At 35.8% G+C, this 26,203-nt stretch overlaps 1 protein-coding gene and 1 long non-coding RNA gene across 5 annotated transcripts in view; one reads left to right on the top strand and one right to left on the bottom strand.

Moving 5' to 3' along the window:
- Positions 1-19,683, bottom strand: part of LOC149578305 (uncharacterized) — a 27,577-nt gene extending 7,894 nt beyond the window's left edge. For 2 of the 4 annotated variants that reach the window (XM_089828185.1, XM_089828173.1), the window contains exons 1-2: positions 19,520-19,662; positions 19,293-19,425 (exon numbers count right to left, since the gene is read on the bottom strand). The gene's annotated coding sequence lies outside the window, so the exon portion shown is untranslated. Of the gene's footprint in view, positions 1-19,292; positions 19,480-19,519 lie in introns of those variants that run through there. The other 2 variants (XM_089828176.1, XM_089828180.1) reach the window with 2 other exon arrangements.
- LOC149578304 (uncharacterized) lies at positions 18,804-26,203 on the top strand. Its single transcript, XR_016364276.1, has 2 exons — positions 18,804-18,924; positions 25,746-26,203. It is a non-coding gene; the product is annotated as an uncharacterized LOC149578304 (long non-coding RNA).

Here is a 26,203-nt window from a genome sequence, read left to right as displayed (position 1 = left end):
TTACTAAAGTTGGAGCATGTCAAAAGCATTTTCTTAATGATGAAATTAGAAGGAAGTCCGGGATGAAACTTATCCTAATGTCCTAGTTATTAGAGACAAGTCTAAGGAGAAAGGAGGTAAGGAAAAAAAAATGGATATAACGAACCATAGAAGGGCAATTCAAAGTTTCTAGGTAAGTCAAAAGTGAAATGCTCGTATTGTCACAAGAACACATTTAGAAGAATTGTGGATCCAAGAAAAAGGATGATTCATCAGGTAGATCCTCAGATAATGATAACTATAGTAGTGATGCTTTTATTTCTATTAATGTAATTGTTGATAACTCTTGGCTGATTGACTCAAATGCACTTCTATAATATGATTCCACATATAGGGGGGATCACCTTGTGGCATAGGGGTGACTTGGTTGCACTATTACTGATGCAACCAAGGTTCAAATCCCCGCTTGACCCAAAACAGTGTTAATGCTAGTTGGGCCCACTTTGGTTGTCGTGCATGGTGGTGGATAGGTGCACATATATGGCATACTCATGATGGAGATCACAGTGTTGAGGTCGCTCACCAATGGAGATGGAGAGAATAATAGTCAAATCTCAAGATCGTCACTAGGGTAGGAGTGCTCGCAGACCCTATGTCAGACCCACATTTGGTGTGCTGGTTGTGCCCCTCGAGCTTGGGGTCCCTGCTGGGCTTTTGTGCTTGTAGGTCTTGGTGGTTGTATTAGGGGATGAGGTCCCCCAAATTTGTGGCCTCACTGGTTCGTAGCTCCAATCAAAAGCAAAATGTCACCGATCAAAATTAAAAAATGATTACATACAAAGTGGTACTGAGAACACACAACACATATTGAAGACCAAGTTTTGCTCAATGATAACAGCTTTTTGAAGATCGTCATGTAAAGGTAAAGGCAACCTTCATGGATGAAAGAGTGGAAAAGAAAACACTCTCAGATGTTTTATATGTTCTGAGATTGACTCAAAATCTTATTTCAATGTGCAAAAGGACTTGCTTAGAAATACTAGTTTTAGTTTTGAAAATAAAAGTTGCAAGTTGGCAAGAGGTAACTTGATGCTATGGGAGCGTGTCATGGTATTCTATAAAAGGGGAATGCATCAACATTTTTTGGGTGTTTCCATGTAACTGCGTCAATGTCAGGGTGGTTGTGACATATTAGCATGAGTCATTGAAGTGAAAAAGTTCTAAGAACATTGATGAGTAAACATATCATGGATGGAATTCTTGATTGTATTGTTGGATTTGACTTTCGTAAACATTGTGTCTAGAAGTATAAGAGCAAAAGAGATTGTGAGGATGATACACAATGATGTTTTTTAGTCCTGTGGATGGTTAATTTCATTAAAAAGAAAATCTATATATTTTTCACTAATCATTCTTTTAGGTATTTTTGAGTTTATAATCTTAGGGAAAGTCTGAGGTATTTCTCAAGTTCTGAGTTTAAGGCTCTGGTTGAGAATCAAATTAATGAGAAAATCAAAATGCTTAGAATTAGGATACATAATGGTGAAGGTTTGCCCAAAGGAATTTGAGACATTCTATAAAAACATTAGAATTGTGAAACAAAAGACCTTATCCATGACAACAAAAACAGAGGTTAAAACTTAGAATAGCACATTATTAGATCAAGCTACAAGTATATTAAGCAGTGTTGGTCTAGGACAAAAAATTGAGACGGTGCAGTATGTAGCACATGCTACTTGAAAAATACGTCTCTTATTTTTGCACTAGAGAACAAGACACCCTATGAAATGAGAACCAGCAGAAATCTAATTATAATGCATTTAAAAGTTTTTGGTTATAGGACATTTGCCGAAGTGCCAAGAGTAAGGCAATCTGAATTGAATTTCAACACAGGAGGCATATTTTCATTTGATTTAGTGAGAATGTTAAAGGCTGCACATGTTGGAATCCTAAAAAACTTAAAGTTCTTCATTCCATGGTGTCACATTAATAAACACTTATAATCTTGTCTCTTGTCCAGTGAAGAGCAATAAAAGGAGTAGGGAGAAAATGCATCTTGAATCAAAGTTAGAACAATGGAATGCATTTGAAGATAAACAACTAAGTAGACATGATAGTTTGGATGACCACCAGGCAAGCACATTTGATGCAAACTCTGAAGAAGAACAGACTGCACATACAATAGAAAAATCTTCACTGGTAACTGTGAAAAGGGTCGCAACAAAACTAAAATGATAAAATCACCAGACATATAATCCAATAGATTTTCATCGTGTTCTTGCTCTAAATTAAAATGATCGTTAACCAAGTTATGTGGAAGAAACTCACTTCCAAAGAAATAAGTCTTGGGAAGCACTACATGGAAGAGATGTCAGTATTGCAGTAGTGCAAGACTTGGGACTAAAAAAAATTCTTGAGGGAAAACCACTAACTACAAGTGTTCAAGATGAAATGTAGTGCAGATAAAAAGAACAATAATCACTTTAATTTTTTGTTAAACATATACATATATACTCGTCCATATATTTATACTTATATATATCTACGTATATATATTTTTATATATAGTATTTTTCAATTTTATTATTAATTTACTTTTTCATTTCTATTTTTATTTATTTCTATATTTTTCCATTTTGAGTGTCTAAATGCTTGGTTTTTAGTATTTCGTTTGGGTAATTGTACTTTTTCTCTTGACTTCTCTTTTTCTTCTTCCTTTTCTTTGCTTCTCACTCCTCCCTCAATCCGCGTGCCCCCTTATTATCCCACTTTCCCCCAGCTTATACCCTTTGGTCTGCAATCTTACTCTCTTTGACATTCTTACACTCTCTCATCCTGATGATGGATCATGGAGTATGATCCGAAATGTTGATGATAAAAAACATTTTACACAATCTTGGCCCAAAAAAACAGTTGCATAATTCATGGATCGTGGAAATCTCCTAACTACAATATCTACTACTATCATGTAATGTCTCCTTTTTGGGACATTAGAAATTCTGAAGTTATTCATATAATATTAAATTTGGCTTATGAGAGTTTAAAGCAAATTTATAAAATGGGTTAATTTAATATTATAAAAGGGGGGCTTATAAGGTGACAAAAGAAGAAAATGACAAAAAGACAAGGAAGTGGAAACTGAAGAGTCACAACTCAATACTTAAAAGAAGGAAGGGTGACTCATTTTTGGGGGATATGCTTGGTTTATGATTCAGATTTCAGTTTCTCTCTTGAGAGACTTATTTGGAAAGCTTCAGCTTTGATCCATCTTGAGGACGTAAAACCCTCATGACAGTAGACAGCAGATGCAAACCCATTGTAAGTGGAGACGTCACACCGGGTGTCTCACATGTGCTTACAGGTTCTTTTCTTAGTATTCCAATTGACTGCAAAACTATGTTTAAGATTGGATTTTTGAATGCTTAGTTATTGTATTTCTAATGTATAATGCAATAACATATTCTAAGGTATTTTATGAGAATCTACTCGTTTATATTGTTGGTCTATATTGCATCTTCATATGTTTATGTTCTATAAATTATTTTGAGATAAAATCAGACAAACATCCATTGGGGATATTACATATCATAAGCACTATCAGTACAACTTCACTCTCTTTATCGACAGAGCTTTACCTATATAATTGCAACATAACCACTGCTTACACAACTTTCCAATCCATTACACTATCCCTTATAACATTTTTGTGCAACAGCTGGCTACTCACCCCTTAGACACTAACAAACCCCTTCATAAGAACTATGACCAAAAGCCTTCTCCCTATTCCACCATGTACATGGACACAACTCACAAAATGCATGCATCTAAAGCATTTAATCCAAGATCTAATCAACTATAACATTATCCACGTGGCAGGTGTGAATGACAAAGGTAATAAGTCTATTGCCCAAATAAGTCTAAATACTTATTATTTGAGCCCAAATAAGTCATGGATCTTTTATCTCTACCACCTTGGATCAGATCTATCATATGTCTTGTTCTTTACTACTAATGTGCTTGTAGGTGTATAAGGTGGTCCTCTATACATCCATACTCAAAGTAAACCAAATAGCCATTCAAGATGCTTTAGTTGACCCATTCAACATGGTGAACATAGTCAAAGAAAAATTTCTATATGTTTAGCAGCTACACAAGATGTATATGATCCCTCTAACATATCTATCCACATGCGCAACAGCCTTTCCATTCCAACTATGGAGTCCATTACCCCTTTATGCCCTAGTGGAACTAAAAGGCCTAGATGTCCCTTTCAATAAGATTCCTACTTTAAAGCTTTTGCACTCTATTGGGCTATCCATGGATCACCACAATGCAACTCATTGCCTCTATTGCCCACAAGTGTCTCAAGTTTTCCTTCAATGATGTTGCACACACCATTTGTCATATTGAATTTCAGCAACTTGCCATTTGATACAGCTTCTTGTAGGATTATTTCTAACCTACCCCATTTAGCCCCCTTTGATCTTGCATTTCTTTGTAAACTTTATCAAAAAAATAAGAGTTAAATTTTACACTTGTTCGTTCATCTATTCCTTCTAGTCTATCAATTGCTCAACCCACATCAACTACTTCAATGTAATATCCCCTTCTGGCACATGTCAATTTGACTAATTGATAGCTTGTTCCCCAAGTTCCCACTAGCTAACCAGGGTTGGTTAAGGGACTCTATTTAGTGGTGAGATCAAGTTTGCAGTTGTAGATAGTTTTGGCAATATTAATCGTTTTAGCATATGCTATTTATAGTAAGTGCTCTTTTTGGCACCTATTCTTATCTTTAGCTCTCTCTCAACTCCAGAGTGAAGTGTTTTCAAAATTTCAAGCCCTAGCAAATTTTTGAAGGTTAGAAGAAATAATATTTTATTATTTTACTAAACTATTTAATAAAGAGAAGTTTTAACTTGAGTGAGATAAAGTACTCATGTTGTGGCCCCAAAGGCTCCACCAAGGAAAGGGGGCCGGACTTAAGTTACCTTAAAAGCATATTATATGGCCCAAAAGTGAACACCAACATGAAAGAAAAAAGAAAAGATTGTTTACGTTGCCACCAAAAGGGGGCATCAGTTGTGGGAGAAAATAATAAAATATTAAATGGGATCATATTTACTATTATTTTTTATCTGAATTGCCCTAATTTTCATTGAAACTCTACAAAAAGGGTTTTGGCTCTCATTTTGTTTATGTTAAATTTGAGAAGATAACGAATTGCTACTGCTATATATAAAAATCATAAATATATAAATATTTGCAGCCTTCCACACTAATCATAGATATATATCATAGCATTGGCAAGTTCTAATATTTGACAAAAAACCACTATCAAGTTTTCTTTTCTTTCAAGCTTTTTTCAAACTCAAGAAATTAAAAATTACTTAAATTTCTTTATTAAAAAAAATTATGTAAAATACAAGCACATTGGGGGTTCAACAGCAGTGCCCATAATGGGGTTGAGGGAGGACATCCCTCCTAAAAGTTTGGGGGCTATATAGTGCCATGTCATTTTCATAATTTATGATTAAGATAAAAAATTATCTTTTTCGAGTGGGATTGCATCTGCTACAATTCTTAAAAAATCTTAAGTTTCATCAAATACATACTTACATGTATATCCCTACATTCATTGTATTCCATGATAGCACACAATTTTGAGGTATTTCATCAAACAGTACACATGCTTTGTGTATGGTTTCACATTTTGCATTCATATCAATGCATTTCCAGCTATAAAATCTAATTTTAAAAACCCTATCCATTAAGGTTTGACAAATGACCATCCCATCATCCAAAGCCCTTATGCTGGCACACAATTGAAACATACTAAGCAGAAGTTAACTAATTTAGACACTTGTTCATTGCATTTTGATTTAATGAAACAATGTCAATCTTAAGGAGGATACCTATTTGTTGTTAGCTGAAAATAAGCCTAAAACGGCAAGGATGAATGATGAATTAAATGTCAAATTAGAATTACGTAAAAAATAAAAATAAAAATGACATTTATCACAGCAGGACTGGAAGTAGGCAAAATTCAGGATGGGTTTATCTGAGGGCATTTATAGACCCTAGCCAAATCCGCTGCCAAATTTATAGACCCTAGCCGAATCTCCTCATAATCAATGCCCTGACGCTAAGAAAAAACCTTTGCCACTAAAAAAGCTTTGTACTTGTCCAAAGTATCATCCGATTTGTATTTGGTTTTGTAAACCCATTTGCAGCCAATGGGTTTCTTCCCTGGTGGAAGATCAGAAAGGACCCAGGTGTTGTTTTCCAACAAGCTATGGTGTTCAGATTGCATGGCCTATTCCCACTCGGGATTTCCTTTAGCCTCGGAATATGTTTAAGGTTCAAACACATTGTGAATGTTGGCCATGAGAGAAAAATTAACGAAATCTGTAGTTTTGCTCTTTTTTCGAGCAGTTCTCCCATCAATGAGCTCATCATCATGAAGATCAGCAAGTGTCTTAGCCCGCCGCTTAGGCCGAAGGGGAGAACAACCAACATGAGTATCAGGAGATGCTTGGTGATCAGGTTCCTCATCAGAAGAATCGGGATCAAACTCAAGTGAAGCATCTACAAATCGAGGTGATCCTGCAGGAGAAGTCAAAGGTGTCTGTACAGGGATCACTGGAATAACTGGAGCTACAGGCGCTATTGGAGCCCTCCCATCAATTGGACCTAACGAAAGCCGAACTCCTAAATCATGAGTCTATTGGCTCAGGAACAGGAGAAATAGGCATGAAAGGTCCTCGTTGTTCAATAAAGACTACATCAGGACTGTAGATGAGATGAGATGTCTCAACATCGATCAGGCGGTGGGGTTTGTGAAGACTATTGTATCCAATAGGCATTAGTTTCTGACTCTTGGCATCCAACTTGGTGCATGAGGCATTAAGGATCCAAACAAAAACAAGAGAGCCAAAAACCTTCAAGTGACTGATTCTGGGCTTGCAACCTGACCAAGCGTCTTCCGAAGTTTTACCTTTGACCGCCATTGTGGTTGACCAGTTCAACAAATAAACTGCAGTGTTAACTGCTTCTGGCCAAAACTTCTTCAAAACATGTCTATGTTCGAGCATGGATCAAGCCATCTTGGTGATTGTCTTGTTCCGACATTCAACTACACTATCCTGTTGTGGCATGTGGGGTGTGGTTAATTGGTGTTTGATGTCATGTGTATCCAAGAAACTGGAGAAAACATTAGAACAGAATTCCCCCCATTGTCTGATCTAAGAGTAATAATAGATTTCCCAAACTCTTTTTCAACTAAAGGTTTGAACTTCTGAAATACAAGAAATGCATTTGATTTCTTTTTAAGAAAATACACCCACATTTTTCCACTGAAATCATCAACAAACAACAGAAAATACCTGGACCCAAGAACAAGAGTGGCCATAGGGCTACAAATATCAGCATGAACAAGCTGAAGTACCTGAGAAGCTTGCCATGAATCGCCACTGGTGAAAGGTGTGAAATGTTGCTTCCCAGCCTGGCATGCATCACAAACTCCAAGCTATTGAGACTGAATCTCTGGCAATCCAAGAACAAGCTCATCTCGAGCAAGCAATGAGAGATAATGCACATTTAAGTGCCCATATCGCTGATGTCAAAGTGTGTTGACAGAAGACCGCCGACCAACCATAACTAAGTCCCAAGAATCACCAGAATCAGCAAGTCTGAAAAGACCATGATCCTCAAGACCCACTGGAACAGTAAACTGAGCCGCCCGATCAATGATGGTGTACTGATGTGAGCTGAAGGTGACATCCAAGTATGGAGAATGTCGCAACAACTCACTGACTGAGAGTAGATTTAGTTCCATCCCTAGAATGTAGTACACATCAAGGAATATGAGATTCCTCCCAGCAGGCTGAATCTAAATGTTGCCTTTGCTGACAACCATGTACTCTTCTCCGCCACCAAAAATAACAGATTCTGAATAAGGCTGGTAGTCAGTAAACCAGTCTCTAAAATGATTGAAATCACGAGAGGCACCTAAATCAATGTACCAAGCAGACAACTTCACATGATCTGTAGGTCTTTTAGCCATGAAGGTGTAAAAGGCAGATTCTATCTACTCAGTGTGCTCTGCACTGTTCGCTTTAGGTTGCGAACCTGATTGCTTAGATTGTGCAGCTAAGTGTTTCCGACATTCAACCTTTGTTTGTCCAAACTTGTGGCAGTAGTTGCATTGAATGTTCTTCTTTCGGGAACCATTTGAGGCTAGAGTAGAAGACTTCTACTGAGATGGTTGTTGAAACTTGCCTTTATCCTTCTGAAAGGATTTCACAGCAAAGGCTTTCTCTGTAGAGGTGGAACTGGAGCTGCTACCGAACTATTGTTTCCACCGATCTTGCTAAAGCAGCATTGTGCAGAGATCAATGAACTTGAAATCAACACCAGAAGACGTGATGTTGAGAGTCTTGATAAAATGCTCAAAGGACTTTGGTAAACTCCAAAAAGTGATTACCACAATATCCTCTTCCTACATCTTGCAACAGATGGCAAGTAACTGATCACAGATTTCCTGAATCCAATTCAAGTGTGCCTGGAGTGAGGTGCGCTCATTCATGACAATAGAAAACAAAGTGTTCTTCAGAAAGAACGCTCTGCTTTTGTTAGAAGTCTCATGAAGACCTTTGAGATGTGTCCACATCTCGGCAACTATCTTGCTGGATGGAATCTGAGAAAGCTAATCATCAACCACAAATAATTTGAAAAGCATCACCGCCTCTTGATTATTCAGATCTTATGTATTTTGATCAGGACCAAGAGAAGTCAGACGCTTTATAACACCCAGAACAAGTTGATCGGTGTTCCGATATTCAAAAATTGTGATGATGCACTGCTTCCAAGTGCCATAATTTCGACCATTGAATTTGGAGTTGTGCTCAAGTAGAATGTTAGTCAAAGATGCCATGGCACATTTTTCAATTAAAAAATGTGAAAATCTGTGCAGGCATGTTCTTCAAGGTAAAAAATGAAAGACCTAGAAAAATTAGAGAGTGGCCCAAAAGAGAGCTCAAAAAGCCCCAGAAGAAATATGGTGTCGTTTTCTAGATCCACTAGCTCAAAAATTGAGGCAAGAAAATCGAGGCACCCAGAAAAATCTGACAACAACCCAGTTGAGCTCCCAAAAACCCACCAACAATGTGAAATCAAAAAAAATTTCAAGGTCAAAAATTAGGGTTTTGAAAAACGAGCTCTTCCAAACGCCTAATGATCAGACAATGACTCATGCTGGAATCCCTGTAAATCGCACTAAGAGGTACTGAAAAATCACACACGAAATGACTGGAAATCGATTTCAACAAAAATGTGGAAAAAGGGCAAAAGATCGTGCCTGGAGAAACACGAATGTACAGAAAACAAATAGCCCTAAACCCAACTCGTGATTTACGGTTAGATCTCTCCGAATAAAAACACCCTATTTGAAGCAAAATATCTCAAATAAATAATTTCGAAAAATAGCTACTGATAATTTCCGAAAATAAATTATTATTTTCGAAAAAAATTAAAAACCTTGCTCTAATACCATATTACGGAAGTAATTGGTAAAATACTTGCTTGTTATTAACAGAGACCGAAAGGTCAATATATACAAAAGAATAAAACAATGTTTCCTTAGGAAACAATCGTAAAGAATAGAAACATTCTATTCTAATGAAGAAAGCTAAAAAAGAAAAAGCTAACTAAAGCTAACTAGATATTTACAATAGATAACCATTAACTAATAATAGACTACTATCTATTATTGTAATAGAATCCCCTGCCAAACCAAACCCAAATTTGTATCAAACTCATACTTGCAAGTCTAAGGAGCCAAACCACTAACATAGTTACAAACCTTAAGTGCTAAGTAAGCTGCTCAACTAACATACCATTGAAGCTCAAACACAATTGCCATGTGGAATTGCTCAATACTAGACTACGGGTTTACATCCGCTACCAGCTATGGAAATATAATGGTTTTCATCCTCTGATTTCCAATGATAGATGAATATGTTGTCCAATATAGTTGAGAGAATAAGTTGATAAAAACAACATGCACTCTCTAATTGTTGGCTTATATTAAACAATCATTTGAGCACCACTTTCATTCCAAAAGACAACTTCGATTCTTTCATTTTCCCTGCAAAAGGACATCAGCCACAGTCCTTTGGTTGATTTCACTAAAAGAAATAAAGTTTGATCGCATAACATAGAAAGGTTCCATAATCAAATGTCCACTTTAAAACACTTAAATGGTTACTCTAACACACTTAAATTTTACAGTCATTAATTTTCCTAATTTATTTTCCTAAACCAAAGGGAAATATATAATATACTTAAGGAGCAAACTACAGTCTAATGGGAAAAGGGGACATAAAGCCCCTAATATTCGAGTCAGGTGCCATATTAATTAAGATTTTTTCTTGTACTTCTTCCTTTGTCGATCTTTCTTGGAAGCTTCAACTTGGACTTCGTCTCATTTCAGCACCATATTGAAAAAATGGATAAAAGGAGTTTGGTTTAGGAGTAAAGTTATCACCTTCATTGGTTCATGCAGGTTTAAGGCAACTAAAAGACTTGGAGGTTCCATATGCAAGTTTGCAAACCTCTTGGATAGAAGCCCATGCATGAACTAGTTCCTATGTTGTCTTCTTGTTGAGTAACGATCCTTTTGTCAGTTTTCAGTTTTTCTTGTTATAAGAAGTTGTAATTTGTCGAGTATCAGTTTCACAGGAAGAAATGCTATCCATATTTCTTTATGAAGACTTTATGATCTATCATGAAGAAATCAGTGTTGTAATTTGTTAAGTATCAGTTTCACAAGAAGAAGTGCTTTACAAGTTTCTTTGTGAAGAATAGTCTTGTTTACCTACAGTAATAAAATCAGTGTTTTCCTACAGATTTTGCCTACAAATTGTCCAAAATCAACAAGTCTTTAGAGTGAATGGCAAATAGCCCATTGTTTTTTTGCAAGTCAATACAATGATGGGCTGTCAGAGTGTTCTAAGTCTACCATTTAAAAAGTAAATATGAATATTGTAACATGCACCCCAAATTTTTATTTTTATATATTGTTTGTTTTGCCAAAATACTAAACAACAATAATCATAAGATATGAAAGGTCACTTCTGTAGAATTAGGTATATTTTTCAATAATATAAGCAAGGGTTCCCTGCTGATGCAATTTTCTTGTTTGATATTTAGCAATCTTCTTTGAAATGCTTACATGGCTCATGAGTTTATTGCCTCTACAATGAAATTTAGGAAATGAAAACATGATGAACAATCAACTGATTCACATTCCTCGGGTATATTGCTGCACTCCAAGTGAACAATCAGTAGCAGGTTTGAAATTCAGCATTTCATAGCCATTAAGTAAGGCTCCAAAGGCATCAAACAGATCAAACAAACTCTCCACATCAACACCCAACACAACTGTTTTCTAAGAATGAATCTTCGGCCTTACCAACACCCGAAAACCTCATATCTACCAAACTGGATTCATAATCAGAAAGTCTTCAAAAGTAAAATTAGGCAAAAATAAATCGTTGATTCCAACCAAACTAGCTTGCAAACAGTTCAAATCACTCAATCAAGATGCCAAAATTTTCACCCAAAGGTCTCGAAACAAAGGACGGCAAAAAGACAGGTTACTAGAGCCAAGAAAAGCAGGAACCAACTTCACAACCTTATCGTGGTCATTCCACAAGGTACACCCAACAGCAAAAACCCTTAAACAACTATCATATCCTGGTGGCCTTACCTCAGTAAACTGTATAATTAATCACCCATAAATTTAAACCCTTTCTAGCTCCTTTTTTCAGTGTCTGAGAAGGTTTTGCGACTAGGATCCCACTAAATCATTAGCTGTACATCCAGTACTACGAGCACCTGAAAAAATTAACAAAATATACATCCAAAAATCTTAGCTAATCACCAAAAAGAAGACACACAAATCTACATCAAAATACCTTGCATATTATCATTTTTTTCAAATCCCAATCCCAGAATATCTGCGTAAACCAATGGGTGTCCTATGCGAAAGCCACAAACCAACTAAGGAAGATCTTTCACCACCAAAATTAGTGTATTTGACAAGAGTTTTCATTCTCAATCAGTCTTGGAAGAACTTCTCTGTTCATTCAACCAGCAACATGTTATTTTGCATCATCTAAATAAGGAAATCAGAGCCCAGACTCCAATTTATAGAGTTTGGAGGGAATCAACTCACTTTAAAAATTGAAATATTTCATTTCCCTCAAAAAAGCTCTTTATAAGCTTTTAAAAATAGCTTAAGTTTTATTTCCCCCACAAAATAGGCATACAACTTTAGGGTCAATACTTAGCACGTTATTATTCAAATTAAAGTGAATAATTTATAGTCCCTTAATAAATTTAGTGTAAATATGATATAATATCCATCACCTTATGAAAATTGCCAACAGACCAAAATAGAAACCTAATCATGATGAAACATAACTAAAGTTGAGATGATATTTAATGCCAACACAAGCATATACTACAAATAGTAGTGTGAGAGCCCAATAAAACAAACCCAAGAAAACTGATAAAGATTTGTGCCCTACAAGCACTTACTATAAATAGTAGTGCTCTACCATGACCCGAGAGAAAAAACCCAAACAAACCCAAAAAGATCAAGGTCATGCAAACTCTTACTATGAATTGCAATGTTCTCTAAAGCTTGAGGAGAAAAATCATAGAAAAACCTAGAAAGATTTGTGTCAGACGAGCACTTACTATAAATAGCAACCATTTTTTAAATGAATTGAATCTAAGAAGTAAGCTCACAAAGGACATTGGAACTAGTGTTATTGGGGACATGTCTCCAACAAAAAAACCCTCGTCCTTCTATTGGGGATGTTTTCGAGATAGTGGGACAACTAGAGGACATCCCTGCCCCGTCCCTTTATTTCAAAACCCTGCACATGACATCAGTGGGACAACTAGGACATCCCTGCCCTGTCCCTTTATTTCAAAACCCTGCACATGACATCTCAGAAACTAGGGGAGGTCAAGAAAAAATTTGGAGACAGTTCTATGTCCTGGGGACAGCTGGGGATGCCTTGAAAGTCCCTGGGATGGATGGGGGTCCCAATGAAATAGGCAACATCAGCACTTAAAAATGACATTTTTCTTTTATAAAACTCTTTCTTTTTTAATTTTAAAGTTGGCCGTCATTTCAAGTTTGTCATAACATGCCTATTACTGTTTGGTAGTTAATTCTTGCTATTGGGATCCTCTTATTAGTATTTGGCAATATTGCATTAAGAATCATAATATTTAAGAATGTTGTTACAGCCATGGTACATGCTCAGAATCATATACCAGATTGTTTGGTTGGGAAAGTCTGAAAAGTGCATTACAAAACTAAAGCATGCATCTTTATGACATTTTGTGGCAATAGATCGGTGTTGGGTTGGTTTTGGATTGATTTGGGTCTTGATAGCCCTTATTTTCACTGTGCAAAAATTTTGAAGATTTAATGTGAAAATATCTTGAAAATGTTGTGCAGATGGGATTTGTTATGCATTTGTTGTAAATTTCCAATAGAAACCCTAATCTGATAGGTTTTGCCCTAGCCATATTCGAAAATTTTGCCTTAACATATGATCTTGCAATGTCCTAAGGATTGTGACTTTTACCCTACCATTAAGAAATTTCCTTAATCCACGATCAGTTTTGACCTTTACCCTAGGTTTTATGTTCAAGCGGGAGATTGTATATGATTTTTTCACATATCACTATAGCTATAGTGATAAGGCATCAAATATTGGGGTATCCTACAGTGAATGCAGTAAGGTCAGCTTGAAGTCGGATATGATATCGCTATAGCATATAGCGATGGGGTTAATCGCTGTGCAGAAGAGGCTCATTATCGATATGGCAATGAGCGATAAAGGTATATTGCTGTAACTTATAGAGAACATTGGCAACTTGGATGTCATGGATTTGGCTATGGAAATGACTGATGAGGTTGTCGATAATAGTTATGTCGATGGGTAAAGGAAGCTAGATATGAAGTTTCCACTGTATGTTATGGCAAAATAAATCATCGGAGATCAGGGAAAATGACATTCTATTACAATGAATAGTGATGAGAAATCTTACATTGCTCTAGGATTTGGCAACGAAGGGTCTTGGAGATGCTAGATCGCTATTGCAATAGCGATAAGGAGTTCAATGATCGAAGGAAGCAGTATTTTGTTATTGCGATAAAGCAAAATTTACAGAGGAGGCAAGATCCTATGATCGCTATACCCTAAAGCGATGGTGCCTATCGGAGATCGTGGAAGGAGACTTGTTGTATAGCGATGAGCAATAGTGTCATCGTTGTTTCCATGAAGTTTTCCGGTGAGAAAGAAAGAGGCAATGCCATGTTTACAATCGATATCTAGTTTGATTACAAAAGATAGGAGAAGAGTCTGTGTCGTCATTGTTTCCATGAAGTTTGCCGATGAGAAAGAAAGGAGCAATGCCATGTTTACAATCAATATCTGGTTTGATTATGGAAGATAGTAGGAGAGTCTGGCTCAAAGGGAACGAACAAAACGAGTGCCTCATGTTGTACACGTCATGAAGAAAATATTTCAAATCAAAGGTCTGGGTTATTTGCAAAGGTAGAAAGATATCAGTATAAATTTTTATCCCACATTCAACAGGTGAGTTGTAGGTTTAGTGTTTATATGCCCAAAGACACAAGCCATAGTTCTCTCAAAGGCATGAGCCTTTTGAGACATAAGGCTCACACATGCGGCCCACACTCACTCGGATCGATAGGTGGCGGCAATGCAAGAAATTTTGAACCAAAGTGCAGGTGAAAGATGGTGACATCAGCATTGACAAGGAAGATAGGAGGATTAATCGACAAGTGCCACGAGGCACGCAATTCGAGGTTGGCCCGAATTTCGCAGTGTTGCGGTAGTCAGAGCACGGTTAAGTCTAACTGCAACGAAGGTGCAAAACAATCAGAGTTAGCCACCAGCGCAACTTCACAGCGATTAGCAAGCAATTAAGGCTAACCACGGCAATGGCGTGAAAATGGGCACTAGCAACATCGCAGAGGTCAAAGCATGGTTAGGAGAAGCAGTTGCGAGGGTGTGATCACAGTTATCGCATGATCGCAGCGGTTAATCCTAAGGTGAAGGCTAAGGCCCCGAAGGCACGAAAATGTGACACGTGGCGAGGACTTGCTGAGAAGTGATGACGTGGCGCAATCTGGAGGCTAATCATGAGATCGGAAATGCAAAAGTATGGACTTAAGAAGTTACAAGTGTCGTATGATCGAGAGGCCAAGGTTTTAGTGTTTCAAATTTACACTCGAGGAAATGCGGGTCCCACTAAGTGCTAAGGTGGTAGATTCGACCAATGAGGAATTGACATGTGGCGCCCAGGGATTGGAGACATAAGGTGAGCTAATGAAATGAAATATCTCCAAAGTGCTCATTCTTGAGAAGTTGAAAATTTGAAATAAAATTGATTATTTGAATAGTTTAGACTATATGAGATTTTAAATTTTTCAACATTAAAAAGCTCTTTTCATGGCCAAGGGCCTAAAACTTCAAACGCACACCAAGGGCCTTATTTTTTGTCAAAATGTGAAGTGTAATATACCGTTGGAAAGGGCATCAGAATATGTGCAGGTCTTCAATGTAAAAGATATAAGCAGATTTGTGAAAATTGGGGCATTCTTAGCAGAATACGTGTTTTTCATGATGGAGTTTCAAAATAAGAAGCAAATAGAGAAGTTTGTTAGCTCCAGATTTGGGGGAAAATACTCCTAGAGGTGTTATTTTGCCTTTACAAACATTTGGCCGATGTTTTGGCTCTTGTTTTTAGCATCAGATTTAGCATCTTTTGCAATTGGTTATGTTTCCATCATTTTGGCAGTTTCAAGCATTTTTCAAACAGAATGATGGGATTTGATTTTCAGCTGAAGAAAGAGAGTAGAGAGAAGTTTTACATCAGCAAGTGGAAGTTCTTCAAGTGGACAAATGGCGGCATCATAGCAAATCCAGGATTTCTTCCATTCTATTTAGTCTCTTCTTTTCTCTTTCTCTAGGGTTGTTGATGATTGGTTATTTTCCAGACTATTGAGTAGAGCTCTAGCTGTGATCCCACCATTCATGCCCAGCATTTTCTCTCTTGTATGAACAGCATTAATGGAGTTAATATAGACAATTTTGGTCTATTGAGTTGTTTTTTCTCAAGTTATTTCATAAATCCTTTATATATTTGTTTCAAAGGAATAAATAAAATGAGCAATGAGTTTATCTTCAATCTGAATGTTGTCTCCTATTTGTGTTATTTGTAACTCTTTGTGGTTTGTGAACAAAGAGCACAAAACCAGTTGTATGTGTTGATATATTTTGCTTGTGATTCAAGAAGTCATGTTAATGCTCGGTTTATCATCACAGGGTTGCAGATTTCATGAAGGGATAGGTTGAGTATGAGATTCAACCTTGATGCAGATGTCTAATTCACAAGGTGAATGGATAGATCTAGAATCTTGATATATGAGATGTATAAATGATTTCCAAGGATGTATATTTGTGGCTTGTGGACTTGCCCAATAGATAAGGCATTGATCAGCTACAGGATCTATATGTTTTGTTGTTCATGTATTGGTTATGCTGAAATCAACATATTAATCAAGGTCTTTTTCCCTTTTATGTTGAAGAGCTGAAAGGATTTGCTCTCACTTAGCTTGTCAAGTTCATAGGTTATGTTATTAGTTATTTCATGTCTATGTTGTTTACATAAGCAACAGAAGAATTGGGGTTTCAATCTGATTTATCCAGATTCGGATATATGTTTTGGCAACTAGTACCATATGAATGAATCTGAGGTCTACTCGTCTAGGTTTTGCAGAGTCTGAAGGAGTATAGCCTTATAGTTGGCCCCGATGTCTGAATAGGTATGTTGAACATGGGAATTAGCTGCCCTTAGATGTATTTGTTCCTATCATTGGGTTATTCAAAAGCTGTTAATTCAAGAGCCAATAGGTCCTTTGTGGAAGACTCAGTGAATGTTGTAATATTAAATAGACCTATATCATGATAGAAACTGTACAGTAGAACTGTTTGTATTAATAGCAATCTACTTACAATGAGCTTGAGGTGTAGTTTCAGAATTAAATGATAGTAGTGTGCTTCAATTTGGAAGCTGGGTTATTGTTCTTGTTTCTATTAACAATGAATTCCAAATTATGTTATTGGGTGTAATTCAATTTGGTATGTTACTATTTCCATATTACATGCATATTAACAATGAATTCCGAATTATGAATGCATTTTGAGTATTGAGTTTAACTATTCCATTGTTGTATGTTAAGGTTCTATGATTTTTTAATGGCATATATTCAAATTTCCCTATATATTTTGAATTATCCCTATATTTATATAGCCATCCCCTTTGTCTTCCCCAAACTTGGCAAAAAAGAATTTGCCGCCCCAAAAGCTCATCACTCTGTCCCATGTCATCCCCATCCCGAAACTCAGGGTAACACCAATTGGAACTCTCCCAATGCATTCGAAACCTACAGGAAACCCTCACAATTGGCCAATCCTCCTGCAACAAGATAGTATAAAAATGGGGGCATAACAAATGTGAAAACCTTAACGTGGTTATGGAATTATCTTACAAAAATCCCTGTCTATTGAGATCCTAGGAAATTGCATTCTAGGTTTTAAAACTTATGGAAAGGTCTCCTAACTCAGTTGCCCTAAGTTTTGGAAGCTAAAAACCTGTCTTGACCTTGTAAACTGTGTTCTGGAGTCTTTATGTAAGGAAGTGGTCACCATTCACTTAGCTATCTGCCTTGACTGCATCAGTGTGAAGCCACAATCCATGTTTCACTTAACTCTACACTATTCTTTGAATAAGGTAACAATAAACTTGCATGTGATCTAGCCCAGCAATAGTGGAATACCCAAGGACAGAAGGATGGAGATATTAGTTAGGCTGGTTTGATTCAGCATATTAAAAACCCATGCTATTGAAACTTTGTTTAATAAACATTTTAGACTTTTTAGATGATGATATGATGTCCAGTTTTGTAATGAAGCTTCGCTCTCTGCACTGTCAGACATATGTTTCTGCATTTGGATTATGACCATTGCCATCAATTATGAGAATTTCTTCCAGTGATAAGCGGTTGCATCCACATTTTTAGCAGAAAAGGATTTTTCAGTTTTTGTTATTTTTTGTTCGATGAGGATTTTTCAGTTTATTATAAAATGAAAATTAAATTTTATAAAACAAATTATTTGCTTTAACAATCTGAACACCAGTGTCAACCCAAGTACTGTGAAATTGAATAAGATAACAGAAAAAGTCCACAGATCAAGCCACAATGAACATTAAAGGTGTTGAGATCTTTAAAATTAAAACAACAATCCCATTGATCATGTAGGAAAACAAAACATACATATAATGCCTATGAAAACTGTAAGATTGACTGTTGAATTGTCTGTATAATTCCTACTTCTTAAAGTCAATTACATGCCGGAATCTCAATGCAAGACATCTGAAGCTAAGAATAAGTATAATCTCAATTCCATCACCACAAATCCAATAAAAATGAAATACAAGATATAGAAGTGACTTAACGGATTCCTGTGAGTGACCGCAGGACAAATATTATAAATAAACCTTCAATTAAGTATTTGTGGTGATCACACAAAAGCACCATCCTTTAGTAAAATGGTCGTTCAAAAATCAATTTGCCAAAGACAACTGTATCACTCAAAAGTCAAAACCCATAAAGGCACAAACTCAAAATGCAACCCAAAAGGTACAAGGGTTTCGAGTGTAATATTAATGCGGGAGCAAAGTTCGAATCCCCTTTATTACAGGAAGACAACACGGCGGCAGACATCTGGTCGGATTGCTGGGAACGAGTAACGCGACACATTGAAGGTAGCCTATGTTAAGAAAGATTATGAGTGCATGTCAATCATTCTGTGGTGTTAAAGGAAATCCATTAACTAAGCCTTAGTTAACTAACAGAATAGCTTTATTCAAACCCTTTATTTGGCAGATCTCGATATATTTCAAGGCTATATTACATATACTGTAAGCATAAAGCATTACTGACATTGTAATAAAAAAATGTGCAATGAAAGACACCCCTCGAACCCGTCGCTTGGCTTACTTCAGCTGAATTCAATTAATTTCTTTTCTGAAGTCCAAATGCTTCGAAACCAAGATCAACTTTTCGCTGAAAATGAAAATTTAGGAGAACTTGGTAGATGTCAAATACCCCAAGGATCAAAAGAAAACCATACCTGGCAATTTTATGCAGTAATTATAGAAGAGATCTTCAATTCGGGCTTGAGGAGCCCGATATTGAAATCGGAAATAAAGAATAGGCGTCCTCAATATGGTCCGTAGTTTGCATCTTCTCACTCGAAATTGTACCTAAATTAAGACAGCTATAATCATGTTAACAATACAAATTTGAGATTTAAGAGGAGGTACATTTTTGTCAATAAAGGTGTAATAATGGAACTACATTTTGAAAGTTCTTTGACTATGGCAATGGCTAGAGGGTAAACTATTTTGTTTACCCTGCCTATGCCTTAGACACTGCGTACGAGGCTAGACTGTCATGCCTGCCATTCCATTCTGACATCGTCAGTTGTGTCACAGTTCTTACCGCCCCCCAAAACTTAGGATAGTTATAATTTTATTTAGATTATTATGTTTATAATATATTGTATGTTTTTTAATTTTTGTACAATATTAAAATAAATTTTATTCTTATGAATTAAGTAAAAGAATTATAGGTAAATTTTAATATTTACATATTTATTTATATTGTTGTAAAATAATTTGTATTTATATTCTTTTGAATTAAGTAAAAAAATTATATGTAATTATAAATATAATTACATATTTATTTATATTGTTGTAAAATAAGATATTGTGTTTGTATTGTTTTTTTAATAGTTTCTAATTTTTTTATTGTTTTTAGGAATTGTATAATATTATAGATTTAACTTTCCTTTTACTATTACTTAAGCTTACTGGAAAGTTTCCCATTTTCCTTTCTATTGGATAAGTTTCAAAAAATTTCACCATTTCTATAAAATGTTTAAAATAATTTATGTTGAAATCATATCAAATCTGAAAACCTTGTAGCTTTCAGAACAACAAGAATTGTCTATACATCTTTTTGTTTGCAGGATCACTAAAAGACCTCTTAATTTGCATAATGATATTCTCTTATTCAAATTATTAGAATCCAAGAATGTTGTAATTAAATTTTCTTTATTAATTTCAATAATATAGGTTTAATTTTGAGCATGAATGAGTTTTCTTTACAATGAGAGCATAGAGGATGGAGGTTGAAGATTTGAAGGGATGTGTATTAATTGCATGCAAAATACCGTGGGCCAAATGTTTGATAATTATGTTTTGAATTTAAATGATTGTTACATAAGATTATATAATTTTAGTGTGAGTTTCATTGTGAAGATTAAAGGCATGTTTGTTTATCTTTGTAAAGATATCGGTAAGTCTATATAATTGTAGTTTGATTTTTCATTTTAAAAATTCAATGCATATTTTATATAATTTTTATTTGATTTTTATTTCAAAGTAAAATATATGTTAATCATAATATTTTTTGTTCAAATTTTGTCAAATTTATATATATTTATAATTGTAATGTGATTCATCATTTGTGAAATTCATGTTATTAATTTTTTTTATTAGATGAAAATTTAAGGAACATGTAGTAATTGCATGCAAAATAGTGGGTAATGATTTGATAATTTTGTTTTGAAGTTAAATAAATACTACATGTCATTTGAATTTTTTATATATTAAAAGTATGTTAAATGCATTTTGTGAAATTCAATTTATGTAATTAACAATTTTTATTTGATTTTTTAATTTAGAAGTTAAATGCATTACTTTCTTACTAGATTAAAACTAGAATGAACATGTATTAATTGCATGCAATATAGTATGGGCTAAAAGATTGATAATTCAGTTTTGAAGTTAAATGCATGTTACATATAATTTTGGATTTTTTATATATTAAATGTGTTAAATACATGTTATATTTAAGTTTATTTTGATTTTTCCTTTGTAAAGTTAAAATGTATATAATTCTCCCATAAGTGTTGAACCCCTAGGCAGATTCTTGCGCATGGATAATTCATCAAGACTGGTTCCTCACCTAGACGCTAGAATTCTTCTAGCTCTAAAACCTGGCAATGATATTCCTAAAGAGGTCACCATTTGCATTATGGATGAAGTTATTTCTTGCCCCGTTGAAACTTTGGGAGGACTAAATGCATGTTTCCTCTGCAAGAAAGAGGGTTATCTTAGAAGAGAGTGCCCAATTATTAAGAATAAACCTCCCCAAAACCCTAAAACTTCAGATGCTCCCTCGAATACCCCTTCCGCCCCCATTATCATTGACTCCACTACCGTGAATCCCACCTCATCACCTCCTCCAGTTGTTAATTCACATTCTTCCCCCTCTATCACTAAGCCATCCCCATCTTTGCAAGTTTCTTCTGTTACTTGCATTGTGGATACAGATGGGTTTCAAACTGTTACTAAGAAAAGGAAGAACCGGTCGAGTAAAAATAATGCTCCTCCTAAGGAGCCAGGTTGCCCTCCTTCTACAGACAATAGAGTTGTTCATGTGCAGGAGTCTATCAAGTCTCCTACCTCTGAATCTCTAGCTTTAAATTCCCTCTCTATGATGAAACCCCCTGTCAAAAGATTCCAAGAAATTTCTGATGATTATTATGTGGAAGTTATACCAGCTACTTGCACTAGGGCTAAAAAAAAGCTTTCAATGCTGGAAAATATCTCCCCTCTCTTGTCGGAAAGTGAGGATATCCCCTTTTCAAAGAAGAAAGGGAGACCACCTGGCTCCAAAAACAAAGGTATAAGTAATAAAGTTTATAATAATGTTGATTCCTTTAACACTCCATCTTTGGAAGATAACATGGAGTTGGAAGCGCCCATTACCAAAAATCTTTCTCAATGAATTGCATCACATGGAATATCAGAGGACTTGAATGTCCCGACAGGAAATATGTTGTTAGAAACTTTATTAGTGGTATGAAGAATTTAGATTTAATTATGTTACAGGAGGTTAAAGCCATTGGATTCTGTTTGGAATCCAACCTTAATTTTATTTGGAAGGATGCAGTGAAATTTCACACTAACCACCCTCATGGAGAGGAGGTGTGGTTATATTACTTAGCCCAAAATGGGGTCCTCAGATTAAATGCCATGGCATCTCTCCCTGTAATAGAACTCTTTGGTTAATTTTGGAAATCAATAATAGGCAATTTGGTATATGTGTTATTTATGCTTCTAATGATTGTTCTGAAAGAGCTTCTTTTTGGTCTTGGCTTAGTTTTTTGCCTGATGTACCATGGGTCTTTGGAGGTGATTTTAATATGATTGAAAACCAAGAGGACAAAATGGGAGGTCTTCCTTTCTCCTGGAAAGAACAAGAAAGAAAGGCTTGGTATAACTTCAAGATCTCTAAATCCTTGTTTGATCCTTTAAGTGGAAACAGAAACTCTAACTCAGGCCTCTGGTTCACGTGGTGTAACTTTCAAAAAGGTCAAGCCAGGATCTATTCCAGGCTTGATCATTTTTATCTCAGTAGTAACGTCTTCTCTGTTCTTCCTAATGAGCATAATAGAACTGTAAATATCTTCCCTTCTACCCTTTCAGACCATCATCCTATCTCTATCTCTGTTAGCCTTGGCTCCTTCCAGGCCCGCAATAAACAAGATTACCATAAATCTTTGCTTAACACCAATCTTTTGAAAGATGAAGATATCCTTGCTGCTATTTCCATAATAAGGCTTATTAATAATTCACAATACCCCTCCCTCTCTCACATCGATAGATGGAAGATGAATGTGGCTGCCTGGCAAAAATTACTCATGACTGTGGATCAAAAGAAAGCCAAAGATTTTAGATCTACCGAGTCTCAATTAAATAGCAATCTCTATTCTGCTGAGATGGATATTCAAAATAAAGTTGATGATCCCCATCTCTATCTTCAGTTGGCTAATGCTAAACATGCTCTATGAAAGCATCAGCAACTTAAGACCATGGGGGCGAAGATTAGATCCAGAGCCCACTGGCTCCGGTTTGGGTATAGAGGTAGTAAGTTTTTCTTTAATCTGATTAAACAAAAGCATGCTAAGGAAAATATTGATCAATTATTAATTAATAATGAGATGAACACTGATGTGGACTCCATTAAAAATGAATTTTCCCACTTTTATGCTAATCTTTTCACTTCTGAGGATTCCCAGGAAGCTAATATTCTTTGTGACTAGTGTAGAGGCCTTATCCCCAATAGAATCTCGAATAATGATGCCTCTCTCCTTGAGCAACCCTTAACTATTGAAGAAATTGAGCTTTCCATTAATTCTTTTAAGAATGATAAGGCCCCTGGTCCATATGGGCTCCCTGCTGAATTCTATAAGGCTAATAGCAAATGGATATGCAATGCTCTTGTTGATTTGTACAATGAAGCTATTGATATTGGCACATTGGGTAGGAACATTAATTCTGGCATTCTTAAACTTATCCCCAAAGAAGGGGATAAATCCCTCATTAAAAATTGGCGTCCCATAACCCTACTAAATCTTTCCTATAAAATTCTTGCCAAGGTTATGGCTCATAGGCTAGAGAAGATTCTTCCTAAGTTCATTTGCCACTCTCAAACTAGCTTTGTTAAAGGAAGGTTTATTCTAGAAATTTTGATTAATAGCTGGGAAGCTCTTAACTGGGCTAATCATACTAATCAAGATGTTGCTATGTTCCTTTTAGATTTTGAAAAGGCCTATGACAGAATTGAGTGGAACTTCATTATCATGATGTTGGATGCTTTCGGATTTCCCCCCTTTTTCTGTAATGTTGTTAAAATGCTCCTCAAAGATGCTTATGCCCAGGTTGATGTCAATGGATCCCTATCAGCTCCCTTCCCCCTAGGTAGATCGATTAGACAAGGATGTCCCCTAGCTCCGGTCCTATTTGTTATCTCCTCTGAGGCTCTTTATTATATTCTTAGAGACAATACCCTCTCCCCTACTGTTAAAGGTATCACTCTCCTAGATAATAATGACCTTATTAATTGTCAGTTTGCTGATGATACTGCCATCTTCTTTGAAGCCTCTGAGTCAAACTTTGATGCTATGATTAGCAAACTCAACTTCTTTTGCAAAATATCTAGAGCTCGATTATCCCAGTCTAAATCTATTTGTCTTGGGTGGAATACCCACCCCCCAATTTGGTTTGAGAAATTTGGTTTTCAATGGGGTGGCCCCTCGAAGATCGTTAAGTACCTTGGTATTCCCTTTTCAATTGACCCTTCATTAAAAGAAATGTGGAGATGGGTCAAGGATAAAATCCGCAACAAGCTTAACAAATGGCACAATAGATCCCTTTCGCTTGCAGGCAGAATTCAAGTGTGTCAAAAAATCCTTTCTTCCTATAATATTTACTATGCCTTTGCCTGGATGTTTAATGATTATCAAGTTCTTGAAATTCAGAAAGCCATTAGAAATTATTTGTGGTCTGATGGAAAAGGTAATAAAAAAACTCACTCCGTAAACTGGACTTGGTGCCACACTGACAAGCTGCTTGGAGGTCTAGGTCTTAAGGACCTTAAGTTAAGTGGCATAGCTTTGGCCTCCAAATGGATCTTTCATGCTTTGGAGGGTGAGGAACCTTGGAAGGTTCTAATCCGTAATAATATTGGAAGAGGTTATCCTAAAAAGGCTAAGTTTTGGAAGAACCTCCCCCTTGCTGACCTTATTTGTGGTGAGTTCCCTACCATAGTTCAAGGCTCTACTATTTTTAAGTCTATTTGGAAAGCCTGGGACTATGTTAGGCAGCTTATCACCAATAAGGATTTTTTTGGTAAAAATACCCGTCATGGTGAAAGGTCCATTTGGTGGAACCTTAAGCTAGGAAATAAACCCCTTGCTCTTACTCAATGTTGTTCTGCCAAAATTTGGGCTAATAATGGTATCAAACAGTTTGTTGATATATTTGAGAAAGATTCTCTTATTAAGTGGGAGGAGTTAAAAGCCAAATTTAACCTTCCAGATGTTCATAAGAGGACTTACAATATGATTGCTAAAGCTAGTAAAAACATCCCTACTATATGTTATGTTCATTTCGACAATTATCAGAAAATTAAATGGCCTAGTGGTATTGCTCTTCTTAATATCAAAGCTAAAGATATATACAAAGTTATTAATCATAATGAAGACATCTTAAGTCATATTAATAAGATTTGGTATACTGATTTAGACAAACATGCTTGGATGAAAAAGTTTGATTATCTGTGGAAAAGCTCTATTGATCCAAAAATCAAATGTTTTAAATAGTTGCTTATTCTTAACAAGCTTCCTATTAGGAACTCTTTCTCTACTGTTGATTACTGCAACATTTGCAGGGTCCCTAAAATAGGTAGGCATATTTTATTTGAATGCACTTTTGCTAAAGAAATTTGGCTTATGTTTGGTATCTCTATTCCTACTTCCTTTTCTATTTTTGAGATTATTACTGGTTTTATCTGCAATGCTAAAAAGGATGTTAACATATTTTGGAATATTCTCTCAACTAACATTTTATGGCAAATTTGGAAATGCAAAAATGAAGAAAGGTTCCAAAATAAACCTAGGCTACTTACTGAGTCTTTTCAAAGTCTCACTTATTTTTAAAAAAATTTACAGGTCCAAATCACGATGAGAACTAATAAGTCCAAGTTCAAAAGGCTTCTTAAGGATGGATATGCTACCTTCTTTGCAAACGAGCTTAAGGATGGACACATTTGGAGACAGCATTTGGATAATGTCAAGCTCTTTAATCAGACCATTCAAGCCATTAGAAAGGAGATCAAGAGAACACCTCAAAGCTTCACTAGTGACATGATTTATATGCTGAAACAAATTCAAGATCAAAAAAACCTAGTTTGGATGGAAGGAAATCTAGGTTGGACAACATGGATGGATACTTATGTTGATGTTCTCCATTAGTTGCCCCTCTTTCTCTTCTCTCTTTTGCTTGGTTGAAATGTGATTCTTTTCATCTTTTGGTGAGGCTTGGCCTCCTCTGAACTGATTCCATTTGTTTTTGTACTTTTTTGATCCTTCTATACTCAATACAAAAAAATAAAAAGTATGTTTATTTA

This window comes from Cupressus sempervirens, chromosome 1 (genome assembly GCF_028749045.1).
Source record: "Cupressus sempervirens isolate cs-2001-9-10 chromosome 1, ASM2874904v1, whole genome shotgun sequence".
Classification (NCBI taxonomy): Eukaryota; Viridiplantae; Streptophyta; class Pinopsida; order Cupressales; family Cupressaceae; genus Cupressus; species Cupressus sempervirens.
The sequence above is the reverse complement of the archived record's forward strand: the minus strand, read 5'-3'. Positions and strand labels throughout refer to the sequence as shown.